Below are 26,027 nucleotides of genomic sequence, written 5' to 3'. Positions count from 1 at the left end.
TGTCCTTGAGTAGCAGAAAGAGAGAGAGAATCTCTTGATGCCTCGGCAGAGAAAAACACACACAGGCGTGCACACACACACGCGCGCACACACAAACAGCACGCGTGATGCTGTGATGTGTCTGTAAGTGTTGCTGGTGTCGTTTCAAGTCAGCGTCTGATGTGCTCGACACTGTCCTTTGAAATCTCTTGTGGAAAAGGAAAGGTTTATTGTTCCAGAGAGCGCCGCCATTGTGTGTTATATATTTACTGCATATTTTGTTCAATAGTAACTCAATATTTATGGAGCATGAATGTCGTATGAATATAAAATATGAAATAAAAAAACGATTTGAGAGATTAACCTAGAGACCCAAGGTCTCCTTATTTATACACAGAATATTTTGAAGATTTCCCAGTGTTGTTCTTGTACTGCATTTCTAGAATTCACAATTTTAAAATCTAAACATCTCTCCCAAATTTCACTGCTCTAAGATGTTCTAGAAATGTAATTGTTTAAGGGCCTTCATGAATTAAGAAATATAATCTAAATAAAGCACTCTATTTAATTTATTTATTTTTTTATGTAAAATGTAATGTTTTTGACATTTTAAAAAAGAAAACAATATTTTCTATGCAGAAGGGAGAAATGGTTGATATGCAGAATTTTTGAGGGTCAAAGATGGGCAGAGGATGTTTTATTTGTTAACATGTGTCAGGGTGCAGCATTTAAAATTTATTAAATATTAATAAACCAATAAACACATAACAGAACCAAAAACACTAAGACAAATACAGACTAAACTAAGAGTGAAAACAAAGAAAAATCTACAATCTAACAGACGTGGGGAATACAAGGACCGACACAAGATACTAAAACAAAGGGATTATATATACACAGGGAAGAGGACAGGAAACAGAAAACACCTGGGGGCAGGTAACTAGGGGGCAGGGTTACAAAACAGGACGAGAACGTGATGTGTGTAAAAAAATGCATATAAATATTTTAAAACAATGTTCCTCAATGAAAGATTTGACAAAAATGTATTATTATTATTACTCCTATCATTTGTCCTTACGCAGTGCATAATATCATTAAATGATTCAAGGAATCAGGAAGAGTTTTAGCGTCTTATTGATGCAGCACTACATATTCACCCAGGATGGGAATTGAACCCCAGTGTCCCACATGATGTGGTAGCTCACTGGCAGGCAGTGATGTTATCCACTGCGCCACACAAGCAACAATTTTTGATCTATCAAGAACCACCAGTCAGCAATAGCTGATAGAACCACATGGACAAGTTATCATTATTTTGGCCACCTTTTCTTAAAACACTATAAAACACAGTTACATTCACTGCATATAACTTTATTATACAAAACAAAACCTTAATTAAACCTTATTCAGAAGCGGTGTTTGGTGTTTGGGCTTTGAAGCATCTGGAATAAACCATCACAGAGTGGAGACATGTTGTAAATCACAACGGACTGGCCAGAACCTTAACCAGACACAGACACAAACTGTGACCAAAAGCTTTCCTGAAGGTGTTTTAATGTCCCGTACAGCTTAAAAAAAAAACAACAAAAAAACAGTACAACTCAAATATTGTGACAAGCTGTGGAATGGCAGGTCTCAGCATCAGGTTGACCACTTCTGGCTGTCCTGAGCATATACGTATACATATACAGTCCCAAATCAGTGGCCCATATGCCAATTTAGTAATCTAAAATTATAGAGAAGGCAAGGGAGAGAAACAAAAACACAAGCTTTAGAAAATGTGTGACTTTTATGGAGTACAGCTTACCCACCGGGAAGGGTGTGGTAGGGCTTTTTATGGAGGCCAGTATGGGCTAAATTCAGATATTTTGGAGAAGAAAAAGATTCGCTGTACCGTAGACCAAAGACAAAAAGGACCATCCAGACTGTTATCAGCAACAAGCAATAGAGGGTATGTGGATAATTTTTAAATGAAAAAAGTGACAATGATGAAGCCATGTTGTTGCACAACTTAAGACTTAAGACAAACTCAGTATCCACTATGCTAACAGTGTTGCAAGAAAGAATGGCAACATTACAAATAAAGTTCCAATAAATCTGTTCTTTGATTCGCAAAAACAGAAAATGCACAGGCTCACTGTTCACAGATTCAATGCTTTCAATTCATTGCATCGTTTGCCGTGCCAAATCTCAACCCTGACAATTCTTACATGGTATTAACATAAAATGAATTTAAAAGAAGCATATGGTTTTAACCTGTCCTTGACCCATTAAAATATATAATTTATGTATTACTAAAGTAATACATTTAATATTTCTTACATTCTTGACACTGGAATGCAGTTGGCCTATACGGTATACAGTACACTGCAGTACATAGTAAGAAATAATCTGCACATGAAATAATTTACACACAGGCTCTCGGAACCTTCCTACTGGATGTTGCTGATGTTGTTTTAAGTAGGTTTCTGACGGGCTCTACACCGTGCTTTGAAATGATTTGAGAAAAGAAAACATGCTGCTTATTCCAAAGAGCTTCAAGGTCACCCGTCTTCAGTCTGGTTTGTGTTTTTTTTGCGGTAGAGCTCAATATTTACTCCAATATTTGTTCAATGAGCATTTTATGAATGTGAAATATGCTCATCCAGACCTTGAGCCAGAAAAGAGCACCTTTTATCTAGCAAATTCAGTGATCATCACATGTGGGCCATTGAGTCTTCTTATGAGCTTGATGAAATTATAAAAAAATATTTTTTGTCACAAAAATTCACTTATGCGGGTCACCCGAGTAGTCCAGCAATCTATAGTGTTGCCACTATGATCGGAAAATCGCTGGTTCAAATCCCGGTTATGCAGCTTGCCCTGAGAGAGCACAATTGGCCTTGTATCAGAGGCAAGTCACTGCACTTTACTCTGAGAGCACTGTGATGCTACTCAGCAATGCTGCATCAGCAGCAGTTAAAAAGAAAGATGGTGGCTGACTTTACATGTGTCGGAGGAGGCGTGTGCTAGTCTTCACCCTCCTTGTGTTGGGGCATCAGCAGTGATGATGGTATATACAGCTGGGTAGCAGTTAAATGGGTGGAACAATTGGCCTAGCTTCTATATGCTGTATACTGAAGAAGCCTAGTAGTTCTGTCAGTTACAAACACTATTAAGTATATTTCAACAATATTTATTGTTTTAAATAGACCTGTCACATAAATTACATTATTGACTTATACAAAACAATGGAAACACCCTCAATAATTTAACTTATCGAGTCTATTGATTTGAATCATAATGCTACATTTATTCTATTTGATTTGATTTATATTAGATTTAGGCCTGCCTGTCATAATAATTACATAAATGACAAATTGTACAATATATGGAGAAATGTTTGCTGAACTTGGCCAGAATATCTGCTTTGTTTAAAAACAGCAGTTTTATTTTATTTAATATTATTACCGTTAATATGTTTTATAAATGTAGTATTTTTTTTTCCTGGTGCGCACCATCTAAATTAGCTTTTCTTCTTTAAATTAACTTCTCACTTTGTACTTCGTGCTCCGAATCTGCACAGATCTGATTGGCAGAGGAGAGCGTTTGGTGATTGTACAACACACGTGATTGGTCTGTGAGTTTACTGCGCTACAAAGCACGTATACTGTAAAAGTACAAAAAGTAAAAAGTAAAAGTTCTGTCACTTATTCTGTCAGAATTTAATCCTTCTCAGTAGTTTATCGGTTTGGGTCAATGTCTGGGTCCGGACCCGGACCGCGGTCCCCCTATTAGTGACCTCTGATTTATAGTTTTGTAACTAGAGGGGGGGGGGCAACGGGTTACACCTGAAGGCAATCAGGCCTAACCATCAACACCTGTGCCTTGCCTTTTAAAGAAGCAGGAACACAAACCAGCATTTGGCTTGGTGATCCTAAATTCCCATTGAATGAATGTGTGTGTGTCCCAATACTTTTGTCCATATACAGTGTGTATAGCATATCCCAATATATTAAAGTCATGTGTAGTTTATTACAGCAAGAAATCCCCGAGGATAATACTGCTGCTATTATACTGCTGTCAAGCTGTCATGCATCTCACTTTGTTTCCTCATTTCCAAAACGTCACCATTGATTTGCTGTAAAAGTGAAACTTCAAACAGCAGTGCTGTCTAAAATACAGTGCGAATCATCATTTCAGGTGAAAATGATTTTATAATATTTTATTTTATTGTATCATCTTGTTTTAAAGGTTTAACAGATGGCACAGCACCATTGCATTCACATATACTTTTACAAATATATCATAACACACAGATTGAGCTTAAGATTTACGTCACAAATAACAGAATTTACAACAACATTGTTAACATCGTTAAATGGTTAACTAATTACAATTAACTGACACTAGATAAGACATTGATAAACATTAAAATGCATAAGAATGCCACTGTAAATAATGTAGCAACATATTAGCCCATGCATGTTCCCTATTGGCTCCTTGCATCATTTATTTGCATAATGGGTATGTCCCCCACCACAAACTCACTATGTCCATGCAGTATTGCCCACCGGGGTAACATTCCCTTGGGTATTAAGTTATGCTTTATTTAATGGTTGACTGCCTGGCAGCATTGTTGTAGGTCATCAGAACAAATTACTTTCATTACTTTTTCTTTTTCATTTACAATTATGACCAGGGCTGTCAAGTTTTAAAGTTTGTGTGAGTGAGATTGGGGGAGGGGGGTGGGCGGTTCTCGCAGTTCTTCATTTGTTAAAGGGGGGAGGGGGGAGGGGGAGGGGGAGGGGGAGGGGGGAGGGGGAGGGGGAGGGGGAGGGGGGGGTGCACTGACAGTGATGCACCCTGAGCCTGCAGGACGGCTTGAATTTATTTGGCCATGGGTTGTAAACTTCTTGATTGTGTTGTGCGTAGTGGACAAAGGAACATCACAATCTCTGAAAATGGACTTGTAACCTTAAGACTGTTGATATTATTTTTACACAATTTTAGTTCTCATGTCCTCAGACAGTTCTCTTCTCCTCTTTCTGATCACCACTGTTATTTTCTTTTTTTTTTGGTTTGTGGTGTGATTTTGATGTTGCCCACACCTGTTAGTTGCATCAGTTGAGTTCAAACAAGACATCACATGCTTGAAACAGAGTGATTTACCCACAATTTTAAAAAGTATTGTGTGAAATTAGCCAATTAGTCAAATTAGCCTTTTTTTCCAACACACACAAACAAAGTAAACATGTGTATAACAAAACATGTGGGATTGCAATAATTTCTGGGAGAAATGTTTAATTTCAGGTGTGCCAACAACACTTTCCGCCATGACTATATTGCACCTATCCAAAAAGCTGTATACAAGTAAATTGTTCCAGATTAGGGATAGCATTGTGACAATGTTAATATTTAAAGAAAACAGCAGGCATTTTACAACATACTAAAAATTGACAGCTCTGGAAACCTGAGTCCACTTATTTTTACTATGGGTTTCTTTGATTTTACCAAACTGAAAACCTCTGGAATATAATCAAGAGGAAGATGGATGATCACAAACCATCAAACCAAAATTAACTGCTTGAATGTTTGCACCAGTAGTGGCATAAAGTTATCCAAAAGCAGTGTGTAAGACTGGTGGAGGAGAACATGCCAAGATGCATGAAATCTGTCATTTCACCAAATATTGATTTCTGAACTCTGAAATCTTTATGAATATGAACTTGTTTTCTTTGCATTATTTGAGGTCTGAAAGCTCTGCATTTTGTTTTTTGTTATTTCAGCCATTTTTCATTTTCTGCAAATAAATGATTAAAATGACATTATTTTTGTTTGGAATTTCCACCATTTTACTCAAACATATACCTATAAATAGCACAATCAGAGAAACTGATTCAGAAACTGAAGTGGTCTCTTATTTTTTTCCAGAGCTGTATATTTTTTCATATCTACTTTATGTAAATTCTGTACAAGACTAATGAAGCAACAGGCTATAAGAGAGTTATTTGGAGCAGAAAGCTATTAAACTTGTTAAAATTGATATGAAACATTATTACCAGTGCTAAAATAATCATAACATGGTGGTCTATGCTTTTAATGATGTTATGTAATAACAAAAGTTTGGGAGAAGGACCATGCCCGAACTCTACGTTCTAACTCCACCCCGTATCAATCAACCGTCCTATAAATACCTCCCCTAACTAACTACCTCTCGTGACGAAAACTTCGCAACCCACCTCCTCCCCAACAACCCCCTTTTTTCTACTCTTCCACTTCTCATTAAATAAAAAGGGGGGGATATAACTGCACGCTTCTTCAGCACGCAGTTCAGAACTCCAGCCCAAATTTCCCCGAGTTCCCTCCCCTTTTTCTTCCTCCTTTTCTACTTCTATAAGGCGTGGTCCGCACTTAGCAAATACATCATTAAGACAAATGACAGACCTATTCAATAAATAATGCAATATTTTATTAATGGTAATGGAAACTCAATCTGTTAACAGCAGGCTATGATTGCTACCCAAATAATTGTCTTTAATATCTTAATATCATGTATTTTTAGCCTTAAACATCTCTCATTAGATCAGATATTATATTATAACTGGTAGCATCTCTTTTCTTATGATGTTTAAGAGCTCAGAATGGAACCATTTTTTTCTGCACTGATTATATTTCTCTCCTCCGCAATTATTCAGGCCGTGGTGGGGGGTGGAGGGTGGTGGGGGGTGGAGGACAGTAGAGTGTAAATGACTTGGGTGTCAGCCATCTCCTTTCATTTGTCCGCTGTCATTCCCCTCCACAGCTCTCCGGCCCCCCTTGAGAGGAGACACTGGTCTGTTTGTCATCACTTTGCTGCAAACTGTCAGCGCCAGAGCACGCACCAAGCTGTTCTGCCCAGGACAACCGGGTCACGCTCATCCCCCGCTCCCTAATGAACCCTCCGAGGAGTTCCAGCCAAAAACACAGCTACATCCGGCCACCACCAGCACCCACCAGCGCATGATTTATCACTACCAACACTAACCCTCCAGTTCGGCTGAACCAAACAACAAACACAGCAGAGTAAACCACGCCAAGTGTACTGACTGTCAGCTCGCCTTCACTGCTGACTGAACCGCATCACCGTTAAATAACAAGTAAACAATACAAGTTAAAATACAGCCTTTTCTGTATATTTCAAAGAAACGGATTATTACTTGTACTTGTACTTGTATATGTTTCTTTTCATAAATAGTAAAATAACAGTAAATTATAACTGAAAATGTGAACAATACACAGACATGCACTCACTACTGCTGATAATACTGTTACTCCTAACTAATAATGAATATTAAAAGCATTAATACAGTTTCAAACACATATTTACTTATTTTTATAGAACTGCCAATACTGACAGTCAGGGGCGCAACTACATACTTTTTGGGGTGTATGCAAACGTAGTATCTGCGCCCTCAGGGGGGAAAGAAAAGTTTTAAAATCATGAGGGCGGGGAGGGAGACACGTTATATAAATCATCATGGAAGGGGGGGGGGGTGTGGGTGAGAGGGAAACGTTTTAAAATCGTCAGCAGGGGGGTGGGGGTTGGGTAGAGATATGTTTTAAAATCATCAGCGGGGGCGGGGGCAGTGATGGTATAGTTACTTTGAAAAAGTAATCCGATTACTGATTACTGATTACTCCTTTAAAAAGTAACTTAGTTACTTTATGGATTAATTGATTTTAAAAGTAACTAAGTTACTTTACAAGTTACTTTTTTAGTTACTTTCAGCAGCTGCAGACACCACCTCCTGCCGCGGCGCCGCCTTAACATAAAAACTATAACCAGTTTTGCCAATACTCCCTTTATTGGAAAATGCATTTTTAACAGCAACAATTTATCTCTATTAAGTTGAACTATTTCCTAAAAAAATAAGTTTTTTTATAAAAATAAAAAAAATAACTTAACATAAATATTTTTTTTTATAAAAAATAAAATATGGTCTTTCTTGATTTTACTAAACATAAATACTTGTTTTTATAAAAAATATATAAAATAAAGAAAGTCTTTCTTGACCTGACATATTTAACACTGTAAAACTGAACATTGAACTTGTTGTTCTCTGCAGGGCAGCAAGGAGGGGTTTTATAAAACAGAACCGTGTATATGGTCTAGACCAGGGATCACATACATGCGGACTGCGGTCCGGGTCCGGACCCAGACGTTGTCCAATACGGACCCATACCGGACCCAACTACTGAGAAGGATTTAATTCTGACAGTGTTCATTTAAAGCACCGGAACTTTTCTTGTCTTTATGGTATGTGAGCTCTGCGCCACAGTGAACTTCCAATCACGTGTGGTGTAAAATCTTTAAATGCTCTCCTCTGCCAATCAAATTTGTGGCAGACCGCTGCCCTGGCTAGTGAATTGGGACGCGGCCGCAAAAAAACGCCTTTATAAAGAGATAGGGAGCCGAGAACTGGCAGAAAACGAAAACGGGCGGAAACTAAAGACACGCCCAGCGCGAGAGAGAGAGACAGGGGAGAAAGCGAGATGCGTGTGATTGGGGAAGAGCGGAGGGTCAATGGGTAAGGGAGCGGTGTGTGTGTGTGTGGAGGAGATGAGGTGGAGAGAGAGAGAGAGAGTAACGCACAGTGACTTAAATAAGTAACTTTAATCAGATTACTGGATTGAAAATAGTAACGCGTTAGATTACTCGTTACTGAAAAAAAGGGTCACGTTACTGACATCACTGGGCGGGGGAGATATGTTTTAAAATCGTCAGCGTGGGGGAGATACGTTTTAAAGTCATCAGCGGAGGGGGGGTACGTTTTAAAATCATCAGCGGGGGGGGAGATACGTTTTAAAATCATCAGCGGGGGGGGGGATACGTTTTAAAATCGTCAGGGGGGGAGATACGTTTTAAAATCGTCAGCGTGGGGGAGATACGTTTTAAAACCATCAGCGGAGGGGGGGTACGTTTTAAAATCATCAGCGGGGGGGGAGATACGTTTTAAAATCATCAGCGGGGGGGGAGATACGTTTTAAAATCATCAGCGGGGGGGGGGGATACGTTTTAAAATCGTCAGGGGGGGAGATACATTTTAAAATCGTCAGCGTGGGGGAGATACGTTTTAAAATCATCAGCGGGGGGGGGGGGAGATACGTTTTAAAATCGTCAGGGGGGGAGATACGTTTTAAAATCGTCAGCGTGGGGGAGATACGTTTTAAAATCATCAGCGGAGGGGGGGTACGTTTTAAAATCATCAGCGGGGGGGGGGGAGATACGTTTTAAAATCATCAGCGGGGGGGGTGAGATACATTTTAAAATCATCAGCGGGGGGGAGATATGTTTTAAAATCGTCAGCGGGGGGGGAGATACGTTTTAAAATCGTCAGGGGGGGAGATACGTTTTAAAATCGTCAGAGGCGGGGGGAGATACGTTTTAAAATCGTCAGCGGGGGGGGAGATACGTTTTAAAATCGTCAGGGGGGGGGGAGATACGTTTTAAAATCGTCAGGGGGGGAGATACGTTTTAAAATCGTCAGAGGCGGGGGGAGATACGTTTTAAAATCGTCAGAGGCGGGGGGAGATACGTTTTAAAATCGTCAGAGGCGGGGGGAGATACGTTTTAAAGTCATCAGCGCGGGGGCAGGGGGAGATATGTTCAGCGGGGGGGGGGGGGGGGTAACTTTTTAAAATCGTCAGCGGCGGGGGGAAATACGTGTTAAAGTCATCCCCGGGTTTGGAGATACGTTTTAAAATCGTCAGCGTCCTGTCATTACTTTCCCACCGCGCTCCGCAAACTAGCAAGCTGATTGGCTGTTTCTCCAGAGAGGAAATTTATTTGGGACTTTGATATGGCGCTCCCTCCAGTACTGCACCCCTATGCATCGCATAGACTGCACACCCTCTTTTTGCGCCAATGCTGACAGTATAACACTGGGGCAGCATAAGAGTGAAAGCTATAGCTCCAAGTGGACATACTGTGATCACTCAGAACACAGATAAAAAGTCACTTGTTCTTACAATCTACAACACTGAAGCCTGATAACCAACACATATATTAGACTAATGCACGTCTAGCATATAAGGCACATTTGGGCAACAGACAACACAAAGATGGTAAGTAAGGGAGAGGCCACACCCAACATGCAAATATATGGTGCCAGGAGCCTATGAGAAAGCTGAATGAACCAACACTGTAGAAAGAGACTTGACACATGTAGTATATTAAAAGTTTGTAAAAATCACATTTTTTAATTGGGTCAACATTTTTATGTTTTCAGGTTGAAGTTCTCTGAACTCATTTTATAGAGTTGTACCAGTAAGAGTTGTGGCCGGTAAGTTCACTTAACCGTATAATATTAGCTCTCCTAACTAAAACATAAAAATCACTTTTAGAGTATGCTGCAACTAGTGCTACTACACTTCCAAAAAATAAAGCCTTGCACTTCAAAAAAAAAATCAATGCAACAGTTTCAATTTTTTTTTTTTTTTTTTTTTGCAATAGACTTGTGTCAACTTCTTGTAGAATTACATTGATCCAAAAAAGTATTTCAAGTATGGTGAATTAGGTTTTCAGTCATATTATAAAGTGTTTTTAAATAGCATAAACTTAATAACTGTAACCCTCAACAGATAGCTTTGCATTCACTGCACAAAAAAAAACAATTTACATAAATCAAACTCACATAATGAGCACAATACTACATGTTTTGTTAATGTAAGTTAGCAAATAAGAATTCATGACTACTACCTGTCTGTCATATGGTCAATCATACAAGTATTGTGGCAGAACAGTTATAACCAGCTGGGCCCAAACATCATTATAAACTCAGCAATACAAAACACAGTAACTTGCTCTTATAGCCTTCAACACAGAGACCAGGTGGTTATTGTGTAACACATATGTAAGTCCCAATAGAAGGCAGCAGTCTGTGAAGAATGACTACACACTGATGGCGAGTGAGAGGTGGGAGGACACACCCAATATGCAAATAGTGTGACCAACATCAGGTGAAAACCCCTGCATAATTGCTCAGTAGACCCTGTTCAACTAAAGAGTACAACTGAGCATGTGTAGTTGGCTTGAACTCAACTACAATTTGTTCATTTTGCAACATAATTATTTAGTTTGGTCAACTTTTAACAAGAAACTTAATAATGTTTGTTGAGGCAACTAGTGTGCTGTAGTTTATGGTGCAATTCAATATTTCTTGTTCAGCTGACTTAAAAATCCCTTTTAAAGAGAATAATTTTAAGTTTTGTATTTTTAGTATAGCCTATCATTACCAAATAAATGTATTTATTAATCTTGTTGATTTGCTCGTATAATATATTTTCTCTATCTTCTCTATTGCCCCTATAATGTCAGTTTTGCTAAAGTTGTCTTAACAAAGTCAAAATATGTTAATATAAAACATTATGATCAACTTTATTCAATACTTTGGTCACACAGTTCATCCTTCACATACTTAAAACTGGTGGCTGGTGGAGCTTCTCTACTTCTCCAGAGTGAGATCTATGATCTCCAACATGTCCCAGTGGGTGGGAGAATTCAGATGGATGGGAAAATTATGTTGTCCAATACAGATAATTAGGTTGCCAGTATTTTAGTATTTAATGGATTTTTTTTTTTTTTTTTTTTATCTTACAACAGGGTATTTACTGTATTTAATTGTTGGCTAAAGGCCATAAGAATTATATTTTAGAGTGTACTTATATTACTACTAATAATGTTGTTATTAATATTTATAATATCATCTTTTTCAGATCTAAGCTTATATTGATATACTACTAGTGCATCTCAAAAAAATTGAATATCATTGAAAAATTACTTTTCATTTTAAGCATTTACTTATTTTATTGTTGATGATTATGAAGCTTACAGCCAATGAAAACCCAAAAATCAGTATCTAATAAAATTAGAATATTATATAAGACCAATTGATACTTTTGGCAGTGTGGGCAGTGTGCCAAATCCTGCTGGAAAATGAAATCTGCATCTCCATAAAAGCAGTCAGCAGAGGGAAACACTGCACTGACTTTAGACGTGATAATATAACACACAGTGGATCAACACCAGCAGACGACATGTCTCTCCAAACCAGTTTGGACTGTGTGTCTCTCCACTCTTCCTCCAGACTCTGCTCCCTTGATTTCCAAATAAAATGCAAAATTTACTGATGATCAGTGATGGTTTGGAGAGACATGTCATCTGCTGGTGTTGATCCACTGTGTTTTATTATCAAGTCTAAAGTCAGTGCAGAGTTTTCCCACAAAATCTTACAGCACTTCATGCTTTCCTCTGCTGATAACTTTTATAGAGATGCAGATTTCATTTTCCAGCAGGACTTGCCCACACTGCCCACACTACCAAAAGTACCAAATGGTCCTATATAATATTCAAATTGTCTGAGACACAGGTTTTTTTGTTTTTATAATCATCAACAATATATAAAATATGAGTTTCACATTTTGAACTGAATTATTGAATTACTGAAATAAAATAAACTTTTTAATGCATTCTAATTTTTGGAGATGCACTAGTGTATTTAGAAGAATATATATGCACTAGAACTCCTTGTTTAATCCCAGTGCAGAAAATGTATAGGAATATGACACGTGTGCAACTTGTGTCTAGACTTGAGAAATGTTCGGATTGAAAGTTTTAAGACCTGTAAAATCCTGTAAATGTTAAATCTGTTCTTGTGCTATTGACCACAGGGACTTGTCAAAACAACACTTACAGCCATTTAGACAACATTCACAGGCAGGCCCTCACCTTTTCTACCACAAAGTTTTCAATGGCTTCAATGGGACATAACTGTAGTACTTTGGACCAATTTCACCAGAGAACATTTCTCAGAAGAAAGTGTCAGATGCTATTTCCTGCTCAGGCAGTTCTTCAGCGCTGTGTGTCCTGACTGCAACAGCATTATCTAGACAAAGAGAATATACAGGTGTGAATCAATGCTGAATATTGACTTAACGAGACAGTTCTAAACACAGAAATTTACAACTTAATTTGCTGTGCCAGTGTCTGTCACGAAGACCATTCAAAAAGAATTCTAACCGGCCTGCCAACGCCGCCGTCCATTCAGAGCGAGACCCTATTAAAAGCTCTGGGTTTGATAGAAATATGATCCAGTTAATGACTAAAGGCTCACACGAGATGAAAGAGAGGCTAACAGGGGATCTTTTACCTCTCTATGAAAGACCCATCAAGATGTTTCTCCTTTTATGTGCCCCGAAGTTGCTGTATTTCACTCTTTTAATTAGACAGGAAACGAAATTGCTGTGGGGAAAATCGCTGAAGTTGAAGGAAAAGGTCTTCATTAGCCATATGTCTGTCACAACCCAAAATAACATGGGCAGCATTTCTTTCGTCCAAATCACAGCGTTCAGCATTGCATCACATTCGGAATAAGCAATGCAGAAAAATGCTGTGTTATGACTGACATTCAGTCAGCTCAGTTGAAAGTCAGCTGGTGAAAAGATGGCCCTTTACCAGACTCCAGCTGGTTAATGGAACCATGAGTTCTCAGTGCAGTCCTGCATAAGTCTAAAACTGCTCCTTTCTTCTACAAAAAGAAGTATGTCTATAGAGATGAATAAAGCAGTCAACGTTAATTCACCTCTATGTAATGTTGTATAAAATTGATCATTTAAAAAAGATTTGATCGCACACATGCCTGTATAGTTTTAATTACTTAATAAAGGTGTAAATTCATGGGACAGGAGTATGGAAATTCGTCATGAGTGGCTACCTTAGGAAATGGCTTGGGATTTCCCACACTTGTTTAAGTTGCGAGGTGTTATCTTGTGGATGAGGCACTCTAAACACTGCACTCTAAAAAGCAGTGGCGTGCAGGGGATATACTGGGTACCCCTTCTGCCCAACTAACTATTGAACTAATTCAGCATGCGTGCTGTTTTACGACTAATCAAAGTGCTCAGAAGGGGTTAGACAGCCATAGCCCCGCCCCCGGAGTGAACATCATGAATCTGATTGGTTAGATTGTCCTATGACTTTGCTAATAGACTCATTACTACACCATTCTCAAAATCAGGAGAAGGGTCACACAGACAAACAGGAGGCAGAAGCCATTTTAAAAAGCTTTGATTGGTTAGAACAGCTGTCAGTCATATAAGAGTCCTATAGCAACTGAAAAACACTGAAAAAAGACTAATGCTTTGAGTTAGTTGCTGTTTTTTATATTAGTTAATTCATAAAATAAGTCCATACAATTACAATAACTATAGTATATATATTTCCTGATTAAAAATTATAAAAAAAATTTACATGCACTTATTTTCACCCCTTCTCTGAAGGGTTAGAAGGGCCTCACGGCACACCACTGCTAAAAAGTGATTTTTTTGTGTGTTTTAGTCAGATGAACTAATAGTAATATTATTAAATTGAGTAAACTTACTGGCCAGTACAACTCAATAAATTGAGTTCAGAGAACTTTATCCTGAAAACATTAAAATGTTTGCAAAGACAATGAAAAAAAATGGAATTCAATCCACTTTTAACATTTTTGTTTTAATTTTCATCAAGTCAAGTCTAAAGGTTTTTGTTGTTATTTCATCTGAGTACAGGTTTCTCCAGAACCATGGTGCAACATGGAACAACAATGCAACACAGACAACAAAGTTCAACGTTCAACAAATCGTGCAACACAGAACTAAAAACCAATACAATCAAGATAATTTAACAGACAAAACAGTGTAGTACCATACTGTAACAAATAGGTCATACATGATCACATCAGTTACTGAGGTAGAGAATAGAATGAAGCAGCAAATTTTGCTGAAAGGTAAAGAGACAGTCTGTGTGTTACAGTCTGCAGTCTGTTTGTGTGTGAGTGTATAGAGTAATGGGTGGGTTTATACAGTCTTTGTGTGTGTTGAGGAGTCTGACTGCCCAGTGGAAGAAGCTGTTGCAGAGTCTGGTAGTGGAGGCTCGGATGCTCCTGTATCTTCTGCCAGACGGTATCAGAGCGAAGAGACTAAATTAGTGTTCACACCTGCTTAAAAGAATCGCACCATGTGTGCAAACAAACCAGTCCGATTTAACCAGACTTAAAAGTATGAGTGTGAAAATGTCTCTAGTGCACTTGGAGCATTATGTCCAACACAACCATCAGCTCCTTGTAGGACCAACCATGGGGAACAGATCAAAGGGTAAAGGGCAGATTGACTTGACCCTAAGAATTATTGTTGGGACTACAGGCCATTTACACCTGCTTTTAAAGGATTTAGTAGAATCCACATAAATCCAGTCACAGTTAACAGTTGCTCAAGTGCTTCAGAAAATCAAGTAAAATATGCTGTATAAACACATCCAATATACATCCACCTGTTTTCTCCACTTGCTCGTTTTCTCACATCTTCTCTTCAAATGCATATTCATGAGGTAAAGTCAAGAGTTTTGCATTTTTGATGCACAACACTCCAGTGTTTTTTAGCTTGTGTGCCAGTTTATTTTCTTGCAAAGAACAAACGCAAAAGCAGAATGCATCCGATTTACACCTGAAACTGCTCCTAAAAGCCTAGGAAATCTGGCCCAGAGTGTTTATATATAGCGATGTAGTGTACAGACGGGTATTACTGCTCAGTGCTTTTAGAGTGTGATCTAAGAGATTAGATGTAGCAGCCATGCCTGAGATTAGAATGTGATAAACTCTAATCCTACCATGCACCTTTAGCCTGAGGAATGAAGTAAACCACAGAGAGTGTGGTGCATAGGGCATTACATAAACCAATAAAATCCGGTCACAGATTGTTTATTCAGATAATTAGGTCTTCTTGACTTCTCTGTGTGATGGTGCATTGCTTTTTACACAGTAAATGAACATAAGTGATAGCCGTGGTCTTATGGGTGGAAACTCAACGTTTAAAAGGGCATGAAACCCCCTGATTTTTTATAAAATTGTGAAATGCAAAAAAAATGGGAGGGGTAGTTTGGGAGGGGCACTGGGTGTTGTATGGGTTTAGGGGTGGGGAGGGATTACGGGCTGATTGGGACGTCACCGGGAAGGGTGGTATTATTAATAGACTGATTTTCATATTGTATTGGCACCATCTTTACCTATAGCACAGTTGAACCTTCAAGGGTGCTGCAGAGGTGACAATTACAGCAATAAAAGTGCTTTGAAGGTTAGGAAAGGTTTTTTCAAAATTTTAAGCAGGACTGGTGTGTTTTATTACATAAAAAAAAAATAAACATTTCTGCTATTATTAAAAATGTGGTTTGTAGTTCAGTGTCTCTTTACATTGCTGAGTTCATTAATCGTGAAAGGGACTGGTAGGCAAAGGAAGACCCCCACTGTTGACACCCTAAAAAGTGATTTTGTGTTTTAGTCAGGAGAATTAATATCATTTAGTTGAGTGAACTTACAACTTCCAATACAACTCAATAAAATTAGTTCAGAGAACTTCAACCTGAGAAAAAAATGTTTGTTGAGCCAATGAAAATATGACCAACTTTTAGTTTACTACAATGTCAATGCTCCTTTTACAGTGTTGGTTAATGCAGCTTTCCCATAATGCTCCTGGCACCATATATTTGCATATCGGGTGTGGCCTGTCCCTTACTTACCATCTTTGTGTTGTCTGTTTTATATAGGTACCTTATTCTTGGCATGCAGTAATGTTATGTAACTGATGCTTGTCAAGCCTCAGTGTTGTGGGCTATAAGAGCAAGTAACCTTTATTTTGTGTTCTTAGTGCTTGCTGTTTTTTGGTTTGGAACTACAGAGATCACTTTTTACTCTTTTTTTTCTCTTATGCTGACTAAGTCATAATAATCATCATAATAATAATAATAATAAATAGACTAAATCCTTTAAGCTCATAGAACTTGAAAAAAATCTGTTGAGTTAAATATACTATTGTGGTGTAAACACTACACAGTTAAATTCAATAAACTTAACTGATTCAAGTTATTATCTAGCTTTGAATCAGTTAAGTTGTATAAATTAAAATTATATATATTTACAACTTAACTGAGTTAAGCACACCTGCTTAAAACGAATCGCACCATGGGTGCAAACAAACCAGTCCGATTTAACCAGACTTAAAAGTACGAGTGTGAAAATGTCTCTAGTGCACTAGTGCATGTGTAACATAACCATCAGCTCCTTGTAGGACCAACCATATATATAATTTTATATATATATATATATATAATGATATATATTTACAACTTAACTGAGTCAAATCTAAATCATAACGACTGAGCTAAGTTGAATGAACTTAAAATGGTATGTATTTACAACTTAGCCCAGACAAAGCAAAAATGATGACATAATTAAGTTGAGCCAATGAATAATTTCTAACAGTGTACTGCTTTTCCATAGGCTCCTGGCACCATATACTTGCACATTGGGTGTGGCCTCTCACTTACTTAGCATCTTTATGTTGTCTGTTACCCAAAGCTACCTTATCCTAGTCATGCATTAGTGTATAATGTGTTATATTTGTACATATTTAAAACGTCAAGGCAAAATGATAACTGAGTTACATTGAGCCAATTTATATTAATATAATTTTTTTTCAGTGTATTTTTCCAAACATTATTCAACTATTTTAAATTTGGTGGACATTTGTGGACACATTTAAACAGAGGTCTTTGAGTTGAATCAACTTCTAATGACTGAGTTTGGCCCGTATCCTTTTGCAGCTTCTTTTCCATTAGCTTTATGTGTTCAAATGCTTCATATGTTATGAATGCTTCATATGTTATATGTTATGAAGCATCATTTTCTGAGGTGCTGAGTCTGTGTTGGCTGTGTCCTCTGTACTTTACACTCCGTAGTAGGGGTGTGACGAGACACTAATATCACGAGACGAGATGAGACACAATACTGGGTTCATGAGAACGAGACGAGACGAGATTTAAAGAAAACGTCAAAAATGAAAAATGAATTGAAAACTAGAGTTTAATTTGACAAAACTATATAACGCAAACTTAACAGACAGGTTTCTCTCACACATTCATCCTATAAGAAACAGAAATAGAAAAAAGAAATAAGAATAAAAAATGAAAATAAAACTTTTCTAGGTCTTATATAGTGCAAACAATAAGTGCAAACCACAACCAGTCATATTAAGCCTATGGTTTGTGTTTTTTGCTCCTAAATCTCTTGTAATTTAACTATGCATAACCATAACCAGTCATATTAAGACTATGAAGTGCAAACAGAGACAGAACATGTTTTTAAATACAGTACAGAGCTAAGGGATTAGTACAACTGCCTATGAAACAGTCACGTGTAGGATTTACTCACAGTATTTATATATGGTTTGTGTCTTGTTGGTCACTCTGTTACCTTTTATTGTTTCCACTGGAGCCAAAATGCAGCCAGACATACAACTTAAAAGTAGCAGAAGCATCTTCTATGCAAATGCCCGAATTTTCCTCTTCTGCGGAGAGCTGCTCTCACTGCTCAGCCACCACACTCGCTGCTATCGCTACTGTGTTGCCAGATCCCTCTTAAAAAGTTCATGCTAAACTGTTTTTTTTTCCCGCGAGACATGTTTAAGCTTGGCGAGAAATATCGTCACGCTTTAATCTCGCGGCTACTCTGTAGCATTTTCTTTTCAAATCTGACTATTTCAAATTTGTATCCAAAGAGAAAACTAAATATCTATTTTATTCACCTGACCAAAACATTTTAAGGAGATTTTTTAATGCAAAATAATTAAAAATAAAAATCAATAAAATGAACCAACAATTTTGTCATAGACAAAAAGTATTGAATCTAATTAATTCAAATTAGGACAACCGGTTTCCTTAAATAATTTAAGTAAATTAAATTCATCCAGGCTTACAGGGCCTTCTTGACTTCCCTGCAGGACGGTGCACGCCTTTTTACACTTTACATTAACATAAGTGCGACCCGTGGTCTTATGGGTAGAAAATACCACCTCTGACATTTTAAAGCGCACTTGCCTCACGTTTTAATGCCTCACAAAATGCTTCAAAATGCTCCAAAATGTCATGTGCTGCTGACTTTGAAGCATTGCGTGTGGTGGCAGTGGGGCAAGAAGCCAAAGCTGGCAGAAAACATGAGTCATTACTGCAGAAAGGTAGAAATTGGTATAATCAGGCCTGAGTCAACCCTGTCCTGCTGTCTGTTTGATGTATTCCTCTGAAGCCTCCATCCAAACACAGCCGTATATACGCATCAAATGGAGTAAAAAATTCCGTTAGTTATTTATTCCTCCTCCACGTTTTTACATATTTCCGCTTTTGTTCGCTGGGTCTCTCTTTTGTATGCAACGACATACTGAATCATACCGAAACTGCAATAAAGTCATTAATTATGCCCGTTTTTATTCTTCTTTGTTTTTCAGTTCGGTTCTGGTGGTTTTACATCCTTTAAATGGCTATGCGTGAATTGTTCCAGACGTCCACGGCCCTTCAAACAAGAGCAGGATCTAATTTAATCACTTTCATTTGTTTGAAAGAGTGAATTTCCTTCCTTCCTTTGCTTATACTTGTATTAGTCTTTTTGAGCAGGACTGCAGGGTATGCAAAAATAACAAAGAATTAGCGGCAGAAATGCACAGCCAATTACGCCGTTTATTTAACGAGGAACTTGATGGGTCGCTGGTGTGAAGCGTAAACTCACTCGAACTGTTTTAATCACTTCTCTTGACAGAGTGAGTACACTCGTCCCTTCAAGGGGCGATTTGTTATTTCTCCCACAGTTTCCAAGATACAAAACAGGAACTACGTACTTAAGCTCAGTACATATCCACAGGGCCGGATTAACAACACACCGGGGCTCTAGGGTTCTGGCAAATCCAAGGCCTATTACCATCTACAGCAGCCTATCACCAGATATCGTCAGGCTGTTGTTTAATTATTCATTCTACTGTTGGAAGAGCTGCATTCTGTAAACACACACTCTTAAAAAAATAAATGCGCTTCAAATGGAATTGGATTATCTGAATGATGATACCATACAAGACCAACCAAAAAAAAGTTCCACAAAGAACCATGTTTGGGTAACACTTTCTATGAATGTCTTTTCTATTAGACTCTATAAACACATTCATACCATATTATAATGGATTAATAAAGCATTATGAACATGGCTGTAAATATTTATAAAAATGCATAACCCATTACAGACACACTGAAAAAAACATATTTATTGGCTCAACCGATAACACTTTACTTGGATGGTCCATTTGATGGCCTCTTTGATGCTCAACTGACATTCAACTAACATTCAACTACATGTCTATTAAATGCAAATGAACTAAAAGGTGGAAGTAAATGATTCTCTATTGAATATAACCCTACATTCAACTCTAACCCAAACGCTTATCTTAATATTGTAGGATTGGGTTCAGTGTTAGATTTTAAGCTTCGGTTAAGGTTAGGGTAAGGGTTAGGTGTAGGGTTCGATTTTATGGTTGATTAAGGGTTAAGGTTAGGGTTAGGTGTAGGGTTAGGTTCTATTTTTAATCATTTACATTCAACATAGGGTTAAGTTAAATTTAATGGACATTCAATTCAGTGTTAGCTGAATGTCCGTTGAGCATCAACAAGGCCGTAAAATGGACCATCCAAGTAAAGTGTTACCGCTCAACCTAACTCAATCAAGTGATCAATTTGCATTGACTATTTATGTATAGAGGCTTATTTTGCACACAGTCCTATTATAAGCAATTCTCAGTCCTCTGCCTAAATCTCCTAATTGGCTGTTAGGACACGCTTGCTCAATTGTGATGCACAGCTGAAAAACGTTATACTAATAACTGAGCATTAAAAAAGGGAGCACAATATTCTAGGTTAGTTTAGTATCTGAAGCATCAGCAGTTGTTAGCTTGCTTACAGGCTCAAAATGGCCAAAAATAAACAAATTTCTTTAGAGACCCATCAGTCCATTGTTGTGGTCTGGAAGGCAGGCTATTCAATGCGAGATATTGCCAAGGAACTGAAAATATCGTACCATGCTGTTAACTACTGCTTTCAAAGGGTGACACAAACTGACTCTAACAAGGACAGAAAAGGAGTGGGAGGCCCCGATGCACACCTGTGCAAGAAGATAAATATTTTAGAGTGTGCATTTTGCGACAAAAGATGCCTCACTGGCTGTCAAACACCAGTATCAGCATTAACGGTCAAGAAGCGACTTCAGGATGCTGGACTTCAGGCTGTAACCGCTGGTCTGATGCATAATAAACATGGTTATGATGGGTTATACATTTTTTTAAATATGTTTAGCCATGTTTACAATGATTTATGAATGTGGATATGTTTGAGATGTGCCTTTATTTAGCATGAGGACAAAAGTTGTGACAATGAAAATGAGCAAAATAAACTATTATGAGATTTAAAAAAAAAAAAAAGCATTAGAGCCATCAGTCAAACCAAGGGAAGACCAAAATCAACTGTGTGTAAAGTCATTAAGAATAAAAAAAAAACACACAGGTGGGCTCATTATTCGCAAAGGGGCTGGTACGCCAAGGAAGACCTCCACTGCTGCTGATGAAATTGTCCACAGAGGTCCTTGTAATTGTCTTGTTAAATGAATCACTGTTACATTCAGAGAAAGTTACAGGGTCTTCAGTCAAAGAAATGACTACAGGAGGCTCTTCTTAGAATTAACCAAATCAAGAGTCCACTTTACAAACCCAAGGTTTCTGTTAATAACCAAAAACTACAAAGTGTCATATGAGTACACATATAAAAATAGTACAGTACAAATATAAAAAATATTAACCTATTCTTAATCTACACCTAATCTTTAATTTAACCCAACATTAACCTACCTCCCTAATCTAAATATAATACCAACACTGTCTTAACCTATCCTTAACCTACACCTAAACCCTGTCTTAACCTATCCTTAAACTACACCTAAACACTGTCTTAACCTATCCTTATCCTACACCTAAACACTGTCTTAACCTATCCTTAACCTACACCAAAACCTTGTCTTAACCTATCCTTAAACTACACCTAAACACTGTCTTAACCTATCCTTATCCTACACCTAAACACTGTCTTAACCTATCCTTAACCTACACCAAAACCTTGTCTTAACCTATCCTTAAACTACACCTAAACACTGTCTTAACCTATCCTTAACCTACACCAAAACCTTGTCTTAATCTATCCTTAAACTACACCTAAACACTGTCTTAACCTATCCTTAACCTACACCAAAACCTTGTCTTAATCTATCCTTAAACTACACCAAACCCTACACCTAAACCCTGTCTTAACCTATCCTTAAACTACACCTAAACCTTGTCTTATTCTATCCTTAGTCTACACATAAACCATGTTTTAACCCATCCTTAACCTAAACCTAAACCATGTCTCAATCTATCCTTAATCAACACCTTAATCTACACCTAAACCTTCATTTAACCCATCCTTAATCTACACCTAAACCATGTTTTCATCTATTCTTAAACTACACTGTAATCTAAACCTAAACCTTGTCTTAATCTATCCAAAATCTACACCTAAACAGTATCTTAATCTAGCCATAGCCTACACCTAAACCTTGTTTTACTCTATCCTTAAAGTACACAGTAATCTACACCTAAACCTTGTCCTAATCTATTCTTAACCTACACCTAAGACTTGTTTTAATTTATCCTTAATCTACACCTAAATCTATCCTTAAACTACACCTTAATCTACATCTAAACCTTGTCTTACCCTATCCTTAAACTACACCTTAATCTACACCTAAACCTTGTCTTAACCTATCCTTAAACTACACCTAAACCTTGTTTTAACCTATACTTGACCTACACCTAAACCTTGTTCTAATCTATCCTTAAACTACACCTTAATCTACATCTAAAACTTGTCTTAATATATACTTAACCTACAGCTTAACCTAGTTCTAATCTATCCTTAAACTACACCTTAATCTAAATCTAAACCTTTTCTTAACATATACTTAACCTACACCTAAACCTTGTTCTAATCTATCCTTAAACTACACCTTAATCTACACCTAAACCTTATTTTTACCTATCCTTAATCTACAACTAAACCTTGTTCTAATCCATCCTTAAACTACACCTTAATCTACACCTAAACCTTGTTTTAACCTATCCTTAATATACAACTAAACCTTGTCTTAATCTCTGATATCTATACAGTATTGCAAAACAAAATATCACAATATTTTGATGGTGTGGTTTAAAGACTCTGGACTAGTTCACCAGCTGTTAACTGGGGACAGACATGCTGAGAGCGTTAACGTGGCAGCACAAGGCGTGCTCTACTAACGAATGAGTCTGTTTATAGAATAATTAAAATGAAGTGTCTGATCGATGGCTCTGATTGTGTGTTTGATAGGGATGATCTCGGGGGACAGCTGGAGCAGCAGGCAGAACCCTCTTTGCCTCAGGTATTAATTAATGCATGGATTTTCTGCCAGTTGCAGCTACAGTATAAAAGGGACCCAATAATGCTTTCAAGTACAGTATTTTACATCTTCATCGATCTCCAGCTGCTAAAGGTTGGCTTGTTCAGCAGAACATTAAACTTTGGGGGTGAGAAAGTTTGCAGATTGGTCGGGACGTTTCAAAGGAGCCGCCGTGATTGGCTTTGACGAGGAGCAGCTCTGCAGTGAAGCGTCCTGTTTAGCTCCGTCAAGAATGAAAGCATCGATCGCAACGTGCCTTAGGGATCAAATGCATTCAAACCACAATGGCTGCACCTATTGAGTGTGTTAAAGTGCTGAAATTAAGGTGACCCTACTCTTACATGCCCTTATGTAACTTAACACACTTGTTCTTGCATATGATAACTCTGAAACCTGCTGGTTTATGCCAGTCTTACACCTAACGATTTTTAAGCGATTTTACAGTCGCAGACAAATTTCCAGAGTCGGGATAAAATCACGAGAGTCTGGCTGGAGTCAATCAGCTGTCCAGTCACGGTTGCGTCATCTGGATCGTTCAATGTAAGCTGGTTAGGACTGGAAGTTTTAGTCAGTCGGGTTCGCGTCCTCGTGCTCCGATAAAATCAACCGTGTTTCATATTATCACAAGTCTTGAGACTCGACTCGCGCAAATAGTGACGTGAACAATGTCAACAACCAATAGGAGAGCTACGGGAAGAGGCAAGAATATACTTCACATGACTGGTTATGGTTCTTATTTTAATGTGCACAGTATTTAAACACATGTAGCACTTAAAAGTCATTATACTCTAATTATTTTATAGTTCACTTTTGTGCTGTTGCAGTATTATGCTGTCAGGGTTGGCAGTTCATAAAAAATGTTCTAAATATGTTGAGAATACCTATATATTAAACTTATTAACTTATTTAAGGCCACAATACTTGACAAAAAAAACTGTTGAGCTAATTAAACTATTGCTGTGTGAACAAAACTCAGTTTAGTTGAATTAACTTAAAATGTTATATGTGTACAGCAAAATTATGACTTGACTGAGTTAAGTTAAGCCAATGAATATTTTTTTCTATCAGTGGTGGATGCTGGTCTTTCAAGGAGGGGAAGCTCAATTCGGCCTACATCTTAACATATGTCGTTTTATTTATACGTAAATTCTACTCTCCCTGAGATTTTATTTATTTTTTTGTAAACAAAAGGCATTATTTTCAAGTTTTCACTACACAACAAAAAGGTACCCATTCTACACATTGAACAATTACACAAAAAAGACGCTATGACATGAATAAATATAAAATGATCAGTAAAAAAAAAACATTACGCAAAATCTTTAAAGTTTGTAAAGGAAAAAATGCACGTAAATGTATTTCACACAGTTTTAATTTCCTTAAATAATCCCTTTATTAATTTAAATTATTTGAATTATTTTTAATGATAACACAATACTTACTACTGGCCCCTGTTCATTTATGTCCTGAGATAGTTTCATCAAGAGGCATGGACAACAGTACAGAAGTCAGTCTCCAAACACAAGCAGCTACAGAAAAGCACCAGAAATAGAAGCTGGATTTGTCGCTAGTCATTTTTTTAATAAAGAAAATGCCGCTATAAGGATTAGGAAAGTCTCAGGTTCAACTCAGAACAGAAAGAAAATCCTCCCATCACGGAGTTTTACACTAAAAGATCGCTGATTCGCTCATTTCGCTGTCAATCAAAAATGGACTCCGCCTCGGACAGATCATCCAATCATCATGCAGAAGCTGAGCGTCCGGGCCGGCCGAGGCCAGCCCACTGCCCCATAGACCCCCAGAGACGCTGAGCGTCCGATGGGCGGGACAAAGCCCAGCATTTATCCAGTGACTCGTCTCGTTTCGCCGCGCGCTTTGCTCCGCTATTGAAGTCTGTGCACTGTTTAAAGCAGCGCTGTGAAGCTGCGGGAATGAGTGAGAGGAAAGCCACGGCGTTACCAGTGATAAGAAGCTGATTCTGAACTAAGTTCAGCGCGTTGTAGCGCATATTTAATCAGTGACATGTACACACAACAGTATATATTTAATCACTTTTTTTTTTTTTTTACATTTTAGGGGAAGCTGAGCTTCCCTTGCAGTCTTAGAGCAATCGCCACTGTTTTCTATATATATTTTTTTAATTGTTCAGTTTAGTAGTGTTTTTCTGTTGACATGTACAAGAAACACTTCTAAATTTTGATCTAACTAAAAATGTCTGATTGGTTTATTTTACGTTACACCCAAAACACCCGTGATTAATTAGAGAATAAGTACATGCCTTTTGGACGTTTCAAGCCGCGCAAGGTGTGTTTTTTTTTTTGCGCCATGATACCAAAGACACACCGACTAATTGCCCGAAGGGGCATAGATCACTAAAATAGTTATTGCTTTACATGAGCATAAACAAATGTTATTATTGGTAAAATATCTTTATTCCAGCAAGAATAACATCTTATAAAAGCATCCCACATATATGTGCTACAATGCTACAAAAGAAAATATAGAATATTTAACATTTGTTTAGATGGTGTGTAGGGTTTGTTATAATCCTGCTAAAAACAGAGGGAATGTGGGGGCTTATTTTTTAATCTACAGCACTCTCGCTGTGGGATTTATTTATATGATTAAAAATAGTCTTATATCACAGTCACCAAGAGAGTAATT

This window comes from Astyanax mexicanus, chromosome 18, assembly GCF_023375975.1.
Source record: "Astyanax mexicanus isolate ESR-SI-001 chromosome 18, AstMex3_surface, whole genome shotgun sequence".
In the NCBI taxonomy this organism is placed as follows: domain Eukaryota; kingdom Metazoa; phylum Chordata; class Actinopteri; order Characiformes; family Acestrorhamphidae; genus Astyanax; species Astyanax mexicanus.
The sequence above is the reverse complement of the archived record's forward strand: the minus strand, read 5'-3'. Positions refer to the sequence as shown.